This window comes from Pelobates fuscus, chromosome 8 (genome assembly GCF_036172605.1).
Source record: "Pelobates fuscus isolate aPelFus1 chromosome 8, aPelFus1.pri, whole genome shotgun sequence".
NCBI classification, from domain to species: Eukaryota; Metazoa; Chordata; class Amphibia; order Anura; family Pelobatidae; genus Pelobates; species Pelobates fuscus.
The window spans coordinates 134,556,679-134,567,123 of record NC_086324.1 but is presented as its reverse complement, the minus strand read 5'-3'; positions in this window follow the sequence as shown (position 1 = coordinate 134,567,123).

The following is a 10,445-nucleotide window of genomic DNA, read 5'->3' as shown; positions in this document are numbered from 1 at the left end:
CTAATGTCTTGGTGCCAAATCCTACAGGGCATCTGGCTGATCAGTGGTATGTGTCTATATATATATATTTTTGAGGTGGGGAAAAAAGTGTGGATGAAAACCCCTTCTGCCTGAAGTAAGTGGATAGTTAATACATTGCTAAACACAAATACACACACCGGTCAAGCCATAAGACTTGCTTTTCCCAGAGAACTCTCACTTTAACAGTGCTCTCACTACTGCAAGGAATTCTGGGTAGGCGTATGCAAAAACATGGTTCTTTGTTGAACTCATTTGCATACGCCTACCCAGAATCCCTTGCAGTAGTGAGAGCACTGTTAAAGTAAGATTTCTGTGGGAAAAGCAAGTGTTATGGCTTGACTGGTGTGTGTATTTATGTTTAGCAATGTATTAACTATCCACTTACTTCAGGCGGAAGGGGTTTTCATCCACACTTTTTTCCCCACCACAACTCTCTTGGAATATACTTTACAAGTAACGCCAAGCCTCCAATGTATTAACTATATATATAAATATATATATATATATATATATACACATATATATACATATATATATACATATACATATATATACATATATATATACACATATATATATACATATATATATATATATACACACATATATATATGGGAGTGCACTGAAGAAACTGGCCTTGGGACAGCAAAGAGGGTAAATCCGTCCCTGTCTGTATCTATATACATGCAGATGGAGTGCACTCACCTGAACATGCATATATTATAAGGGTGCTGCCGGGACCAAATTATATAACATACAAAGTCCAGCGCATTCACTCACTCACAAAATACCAACTTCAAAGCCCACAAAATCTAACAGTTTCATTTTTTAATTTTTTTTTTAAAACAACTGACAAAAATAATGGGGGTTTAGTTACAGTATATAGTCATACATTGCATACGCCTACCACAACGTCAATGTACCCCATTCTTGGCAGGTCCTACTCTAGAAGCCTAATGCCTGCTCCTATGAGCTGAATCCACTTACTTGGGAAATCCTTTCGCCTGGGACTGCAGTACAAGGTTAAATAGGGCCCATGAATGAGGAACCTGTGACAGGGAGGGGTGCAAAATTGGGGAGTTAGTCTAGACTGCCAAATATATTTACATACAAAAGAGCTGCACTCACCTGGATTTTTTCTGTCATATAAGTAGAATTTCGTTTATTTTCTCCATCACTTGTATGTTACGCCTAAAGCAGTTGTGTAGCAGGGGTGTTGGAGGTGAACCATTTAGCAATTGTATATAAGAGAGCGTGGGTGTCACAATAGTGTATGAGATAGTGTGTGTGTGTGTGTGTGGAGCTGAGAGGGAGTAGATAAAGGAAACAAGACGTGAATCCAGAGCAATGCAAGCGTGGGCACTTCCAAAGCCTTTCAAGTCACATTGCAGATAAACAATAAGGATACAGAATGCAGAAAGTGCACCTCTATGCTATGTAATAAACGGAACATTTCCATCAGTTTAGGAAAAAATAAAACCAAACAACAGAAATACCAATGGGAGAATTAAACCCCACATTTCAATGTTACTCTAAATGTTTAATGTTTCTATTATGCAATCACCAGGACAGAAATGTTAAATGCAGTGTTTTGGGCTGATCTCGATACATTTGAATAGAAGCCGGTTTCTTTGCCAACAACCTTGAATTGTGACGCCTCCCTTACTATGCACGTGTTCCGTTCAGAACTACAGAGATATTTACTCAGGTTTTCAGTTCAAGGAAAGCGTGACAGCGGCATCTATTTATCTGTCGATCTATGAAAAATGAAAAAAAAAAGGCGCAACAACCAATAGTGTAGGCAATGACCAATAGTGTATGCTAAACATTAATACCATGATAAAGATAAAACATTGGGAAGTCCAAATGGGTTCCCACACCTGAATCAAGCACAAACGAGATATCTAACAGGTCACCCGGTGACCATCATTTAAATAATAAGGTTCAGGTTGTAGAGATCTATATTTGTAACATAAATCAAGTGGAATAAATATTGTATTGTTTCCTGTATGTTTTTTCAGGTGGAAAAACAAAATAGTTTTCTGCTAATCGGCCATGTTTCCAGTTGAGTTATTTTTTGGTTATTTAGATAACACTGTTATTTACTTCCATGCCCTTCCATTTGTCTTTGATACTTTAGAATCAGTTACATGTACAATACATGCATATTGTGTTAAAAGGGCACTGTATCGTAATGATTATGCCGCTAGGAGTCCTTGAATGCTGTCCCCATGGGGCTCTCCATGGCACCTAGAAACTGGCTCTCAAGTTTACTTGGTAATGCAAAATGTCTACCTCTACATCGTCCATAGCAATTCCATTCAACATGGATGGCAGCAAAAGGCTAAAAGGGTTTAAAAAAATAAAATAAAATAAACTGCAATAGTAACAACAGAAAACATGCGTCGGTGCCTATAGATCTATAGCATCATAACCACTACACCTGGCTGTAGTGGTTATAATGCCACTTTTGAATGGCCTTTTTCTGACAATCCTCTCCAGACTGTGGTCATCCCTGTGCTTTGATACAGCAATTTGGGAACATCCAACTTCCTTCGCAATTACCTTTTGAGGTTTTTCCTCCTTATTTTCCTCCTTATGGAGGGTGTCAATGATGGTTTTCTGCACAACTGTCAGGTCAGCAGTCTTCCCCATGATTGTGATTCCTACTGAACCAGACTGAGAGACCATTTAAAGGCTCAGAAACCCTTTGCAGGTGTTATGGCTTACTTAGCTGATTAGAGTGGGACACCGTGAGCCTAGAATATTGCACCTATTCACAATATTCTAATTTACTGAGATTGTGGATTTGGGGTTTTCATGAGCTGTAAGCCATAATCATCGCACTTATGACAAATCACGGCTTGAACTATCTTGCTATATATGTGTGTGTGTGTGTGTGTGTATGTCATGGTAAGCTATTGGAAATATGTTTTATGATATATATATATATATGAAATAAATTAATAAACACTGTAGAAATAATACTGGAAAAATATTTTAATTATGCCTTATGGGGTCATGGACACATCTTCATAACCTTTGACAAGAAAGATGGATGGGTAGTGTAGCAAGCTAAACACGTAGTTTACTACTATGTAGTCTCTATGGTGCGGTTCTTAGAAAGCAGAATGCTCTAGAGAGCTGTGATTTATTCTATTTCTATATTCTGGGAATGCCCTTTCGCTGGCAAATATCTTCATTACGAAGATTTTTGCCTCGGCTTTTATCGTTTTTGCTTTGGATTTGTTTTTATAAAGATTTTTTTTCAATATGATGAATATATCTTATGGTATCATACAGATGCTCATATTCTCTTTAAAAATCTTGACTCACAAATGTTCTTTCATACATAAGAGTCCTGCAGTGTTATAAGCAGTTTATAATGTCAGTGACAGTACTATGTAGGATTAGAAGGGAATTAAGGTAAGGAATGGCACACAGAGAGCCCCCTTAAAATAAACCCACAAACCTTATGTCCCCGCTTACGCTAGCCTTAAAGAAACTGTATCATTAAAAAAATGTATATCCTTTTTTTTCCCCAACAGCAAACTTACCGTCACTAGATGCTTTTTTTTCACTAAATAGTGTAACAATGAGCTTTAGTAGTACCTGTTTTACAGGGCCAGATTAAGAGCCCAGTGGGCCTGGTGCTGACAATTATGATGGGCCTAATTACAGAATCTTATGGACAGAAAACACGAAAACACTCCCAAGCGTCGTGTATCTGATTGAGAAGGTGATGGAGGGAAAGAAAATAGCAGTTATAAGAAAACACATACCCTAGGCTAATCTCTCTCTAATTTATGTTTTCATCTTTCAAGTAAATCCATAACCCCTAACAGCAGTGTCCAGTGATGCAGGAAGTCTATGGACAGGGTAAAACTTTGTGCCACTGATGCAAATCACGTAACCTGACGAAAGGGGTGAACATGCCCAAAAAGGGGGCATGTCTGCCCAAAGAATTGGAAAGCCAGCCTGGCATGAATGCAAGCTGGCCAACTAAGGACATACTATGCAGGCAGCACCCTGAGCTTGGCATAAATGCGTCTAATGATGTGCTCGCTTAATGATTTCTAAGAACTGTCCCCTAGCACTCGCTGGTCCACTTGTCACCTTACCTTCTTACTAGCAGTAAGAAGAAGCTCCTGGTATATAGTCTGGGACAGAGAAAAGCTGTATGCAGTGAGTGTAGAAGAAAGGGAACATGCCACAGTGTTAGCGAGACCAAAGTCAGCATTACCTTAAAGGAACACTATAGGGTCAGGAACACAAACATGTATTCCTGACCCTATAGTGCTTAGCCCACCATTTAGGTGGCTTGCCTCCCCCCCCCCCAGCCCCCTTAAAAGTAATTAAAACTCACCTTAATTCCAGCACCGCGCGGGTCCGCCGGCGCTACCTCCGCCCCCTTGGTGACATAATCAGAATTGCAGATTTTTAGCCAATTGGCTGAAATGGGCAAGGGGATGGGGCCAAACACTGTTTTGGCCAATCAGCACCTCCTCATAGAGATACATTGAATCAAAATTCAGCGTCCTCATGCAGAGCGTGGAGACGCTGAATGGCACTGCTGCCTACTGTGCAGCACTGCACCAGGAAGCACCTCCAGTGGTCATCTGAGGAGTGGCCACTTTGAGGTGTCCCTAGGGGCAATGTAAACACTGCCTTCTCTAAAAAGGCAGTGTTTGCATAAACATGCCTGAAGGCAATGATTATACTCATTAGAGCAACTATATTAAGTACGCACCAATGTCCATGTTCCATTGATTCTCTATAGAATCCGTAATGACACGCCCACAATGCCTACTCAACTTAAGTTACATTACAAATACAGCATTCATGCCACATCTCACACACACATTTCCTCACCACATTAGGTATCATATTGTTTCATATGTGTATTATAAATAAATATAAAGAGACAGACAAACTCATAAATACCTATAGAGCTTTGTGTTATCTCTCTCTCTATCTGTTTATCTATTTATAGCTCTGTCTATCTATCTATCTATCTATCTACCAAGGTTTATTAACAGGGACTGGCAGGGAAGGGGTTAAGTGGGGGGTTAGGTGGGGTTGATGGGCAGAGAATGGGTTTACAGTGGGTAGTGAGGTTGGATGGCAGTGAAGTGGTTAACAGGGGTAGTGAGGTTGGCTGACAGGGAATGGGTTAACAGTGGGTAGTGAGGTTGGGTGACCGGGACTGGCAACGAGGGATTAACAGTGGGTAGTGAGATGGGCTGACAGGGAAGCGGTTAACAGTAGGTAGTGAGGATGACTGGCATGGAAGGGGTTAACAGTGACTAGTGAGGTTGGCTGCAGGGGCTGGAGGAGAATGTATTACTTGCATTACAGGGATGGAGGAAAAGGCTCTAGCCCTGTCTCTGTGGTGCTGTCTGTGCTGTAAATATTCCTTACACTACAGAAGACATGCCTCTATTTTCATTGGCTGCAAAATTATATATCTTTCAGAGACTGAGAAAAAGGAACATGATGACATTTGAGAGGGGGTGGCTAAGGAGGTTGGGTAACACTGCTGAAAACAGAAATTTTATTACAGCACTGCAGGAAAACTACACAGAATGGAAAGAAAATAAACTAACCACAGGTATACAAGATTATTAGATATAATTTAAAGCTGCCTGGAGTGTCCCTTTAAGTCACCCTAAAATTTCCCAAAGCTTAATCCCTAAAAACTAAGAATCCACCTCAGCCATAACCCCTGCCTCCCCCTTCAAACATAACTTTTACTTCAAGGCATTCTTTTCAACACTGCAATTTTATGAACTGTATGCTCTTATAGTAATTCGAGTAAATCAGAAGAAAGCACGATAGATTGCATTTTTCCATACATATCAAAATTAGACACTCTGGAGTCTCAAGCAATAGCACTTGCCAAGCTCCATATTTTTTTGGGCACTTAAAGGGCCACTTTAAGCGCAAAACCAACTTTAGCATAATGAAGCCATTTAGGAGTTAAATCAGTTTTATTTTTTTTCATGCCGGTCTAGACACACCTCTTGTTGTTGTGACTCACACAACCTTCATTTAATTTTTTTTTTTAAATTAATTAAAATGATCTGAACACGATATCAGTTCAGGCCACAATGCCCTTCACCCAAAACCAGACTGGGAACAAAGAGCAGCCTTGGGTAAAAAAAAATCTATACCAACTCAATAATATGTCGTGCCAGCATACTGTACAGACATGGAGGTGGAAAAGAAAACTTAAAATTGAAAAGTATTACTGTGGTGGAATCTCGGTAGAAATAAATTTAGTAGGCCGAGATTACCACGTGGCATGCGTACGTGCATATACTGACGTATCAGTCGGGTGGTTGCACGTGGCAAGATACGATCAGTAGTGAACGGAGCATGTGCGAGAATACAGGATGTAGTATTCCCCTCCTCCATTGTGCTGGACAGGCCATGCGGTCAAGCAGGAAGTTAATTCTTATTTGTTTTGATTGGTTAAGAGAATGTGCGGGTGGAGCTTAATATGGGAGGAGTTATGTGCCTATATAAGGAGCCTGCACTATTGTCCGGGGCTCAGAACTTGCTGTATTTTGGTGACATTAGTCCCTCTGAGTCCCGATCGGTGAACCGAATAAAGAATCTCTTCCTTCCTGAAGAAACCTGTGTCCATCTCTCTGTGCTTGGCTTCCGTCAGTTTCTCCGGTATCATTTGGTGCATTGGCCGGGAAACTCATCGTTCAACGGTAGCTGAGAAGCAGAGGCGTGAGACGGTCTATCTTTGCCCACGTTCTCTACGGCTGCACCCCTGAACTTCTGCGTGGACCTCCCTTCGTCTCGGCGCCACTGGTCTGTTGTCCAGGAGATCATCGGCCTCTACGTAGTAAGTGCTGGGGTGTCCCCGTCGATGAGTGTGAACTCAGGTTCAGGAACGAGGAGGTAAGACGACCGCTGTTTTAGACGGCGGACCCACTCGGGGTATACCGATTGTGCGGTAGGCCCATAAGGGGTTAATCTGTGTATGGAATCTGCCCCCTCTGTCGGAGGGAAGGAGCGAAGGCGCACCGCTCAATCGAACGCTCTTTAGTAAGACCGTTTGATTTGGTTTGGAGTCAGGCGGGGTTCTGTGTAAATAGCCCTAGCCGGACACCGGTGTCTTGTCTAGACTAGCGTTCTAGGGTGTACAATTTGTTCGCTAGGTCGGAGGGACCGGGAGACTAAGCGGCGTCTGTGTAAATTCGGTCCGCTAGCTCTCAACCTATCTTGGCTAAGTGGGAAGGCGTGTAAATTTGGAACCCACTAGACTATTGATAGAGTAGAAAGACTAAAAGGGTTCTGTTGTAAATTCCGCCCTCTAGTTCGCTATATGTGGTGCTTGGGCAGTGTGGCTAACAAAAACGGATGTAGATAGTTTTAGGTAGTCCATCAAGGTACTGGCCAATAGATTAGTTGGGATTGTATATATGATAAAGATTGTTTAGTAACGTGTATATCTTGTTAGATAGCGTGAGCTCTGCCGTCTAGCAAGAGTGTTAATAGTGTGTTGCTGTATTATAGTGCACGGTACCATAACCCTGTATATTTACTGACACTGTATATAAGTACTAATAATTGTCGTCTATTGCATGTCTAACACCATAATCACTAATAATTGTATTGTGACCTTAAATTGTACTTTGACCTATGCTAACCATACTGTAACTGCTGTTTGTAAAGACGATGTTACTGGGGTGTGTTATAGACGGGTAATTCATATATAGGGAATTATAGCGTGGGTGACGGTATAGTTTCGCCAAAGGGCATAATATCGATTACTTAGTGACTGGTGTAACAGCTGTGTGTGTACGGGAATTCCCTGAGTGTTTTTATTGTGTTACTGTGTACGTTTCACTTGGCAACTGTACCACGTGGTGCTGTTGCCGAAGAAACGGGTGTGACTGTTGAATAGAGTGTGTGTATAGCATTCGTTGTCAACGTCGCTCCATTGATAAGTATGGGCGCGTCGGAGTCAACGATTTTGGATCCCTTAGGATGTATGGTAAAGAATTTTAAGAAGGGATTTACAGTTTGTGATTTTGGGGTTAAAATGTCTCCTGCACGTTTGATCACTTTGTGCACTAGGGAATGGCCTACTTTGGTTGCGGCATGGCCGCCACGTGGCAGTTTGGATCCAAATCTGGTACAGCGTGTACACGTGGCTGTATCAGGTAGGCCTGAACTTTACGGACAGTTTCCATACATTGATTGTTGGAGGCAGGCCGTAAACGACTCGCCAAGATGGATCCGAATATGCCACGAGGAGCAGTGACGCCTCATGGTGGCCAGGACTTGTTTGTCCACTAGGACCACGGTTAAGCCCATTTTGGACACGCCCCCTGAGTCCGAGATCCCTATGCCGCCCCCTTATTTCTCTGCAAGGGGAGGTGATACAAGTACAGGAAGTTCCACACCCCCTCCCCCGTTGTCCCCACCTACTTCCACTTCCACTTCCTCCTCCAGCTCAGAATCCACCCCACGCCATACTAAACCTCCCCTTCCGACACCAGCCCCCGTTAAGTCCATCTATCCCGATGTGGCGCCACTTCAAGCTTCCGGTCAGGCTTCCTCTAGCCCGGCTTGGAATATTTTATTCACTGGTCTTCCCCATGATAAAGCTTCTCTATCCGCACGTCTTATTACCCCCCGACCGGAACCCCTAACTGACGCCCCTCCACGAAGCCCTATACTAACCCGACAACTGACTGGAACCCAAAAACCTAAACATTACCAGATGCCTCTTCGTTTCAATCCCGGGTCAGCTTACCTTAATGATTTAGGTCAAATGGTGTATGCTGACCCAGTCTTCGTATATGTCCCGTTCACGACTACCGATCTCTTGAATTGGAAGACCCACAATTCCTCGTATACTGAAAAGCCACAAGCCATGACCGACCTGTTCACCTCGATAGTCTAGACACATAACCCAACTTGGGCTGATTGCCAGCAATTATTAATGACATTGTTTAACAACGAGGAGAGGACTAGGATAAACCAAGCGGCTATTAAAGCGCTGGAGGAAGAAGCTTGTACTTTAAACCAAGCAAATCCAGCAGCATGGGCCGCAACTCATTATCCTAATGCTGATCCCGAATGGGATGTTAATGGCGCAGATATGGTTCAACTAAAAGCCTATAGAGACGCTATAATTGCTGGCATGAAAGCCGGAGGGAGAAAAGCCATAAATATGTCGAAGACAGTTGAGGTGATTCAGAAAAGTGATGAAGCGCCTAGTGTCTTTTATGACCGATTATTGGAGGCATACCGCTTGTATACCCCCTTTAATCCGGAAGACACTGAGAATTCCCGAATGGTAAACTCTGCCTTTGTCAGCCAAGCTTACGGAGATATTAAGCGCAAGCTACAGAAGTTAGAAGGGTTTGCAGGAATGTCCATCACCCAACTAATGGAGGTAGCAAATAAGGTGTACATGAATAGGGAATCAGAAAGTAAGAAAGAGGAAGAGCGCAAGATGTGTAAAAAGGCGGATATGCTAGCGGTAGCGATCGCAGGCGTAGATAGACGGGGCCCAGATAGAGGCGATAGTAGGTGGAAAAGGGAACCCCTGAGTAGGAATCAGTGCGCGTATTGTAGGGAAGAAGGGCATTGGAGAAGCGAGTGTCCAAAAAGAGAGCAATACGAGAGAGACCCACCCAGGGCAGGTTATGGAAACTTTAGAGGCAGAGCGAGAGGTAGAGGAGGTCCCGGAGGGAGTAATAGTAATAACAGAGGAAGTGTAAGAGAAGACAGATACTATCCCGCAGCGCAAAGGTCCCGCGATAGAGAAGATAGGGACTTTGTAGGATTGGCTGACACGGTCATGGAGAACTATTGATACCGAACGGGCTCCATCCCCCTTGGTCGAGCGGAGCCTATGGTCGATGTATCAATAGGGGGAAAAAGGAGTGCATTCATAATTGACACTGGTGCTGAACATTCGGTGGTGACTGACCTAGTTGCTCCTCCATCTGGAAGAACTATTACCGTAATAGGAGCAACTGGAAGAAGTGCTGCAAAACCGGTTCTTAAAAGTCGACTCTGTACATTGGGAGGCCATGTAGTTAAACATCAATTCCTTTACATGCCTGAATGTCCAGTCCAATTGTTGGGACGTGATATGCTATCCAAATTACAAGCGCAGATTACGTTCCTACCAAACGGAACAACATCCTTAAAGTTTAATGGACCTTCAGGTATTATGACATTATCCGTACCAAAGGAAGAAGAGTGGCGACTTTATACAGCGTTGACTAGCCAAAACCCTAAGAGTGATGAATCCTTATTCAACATACCAGGAGTTTGGGCAGAGAACAACCCACCAGGACTGGCCTGCAATATTCCACCCATTCGAATTGAACTAAAGCTTGGGGTTTATCCAGTGAGCCTACGGCAATATCACATCCCGCAGAAGG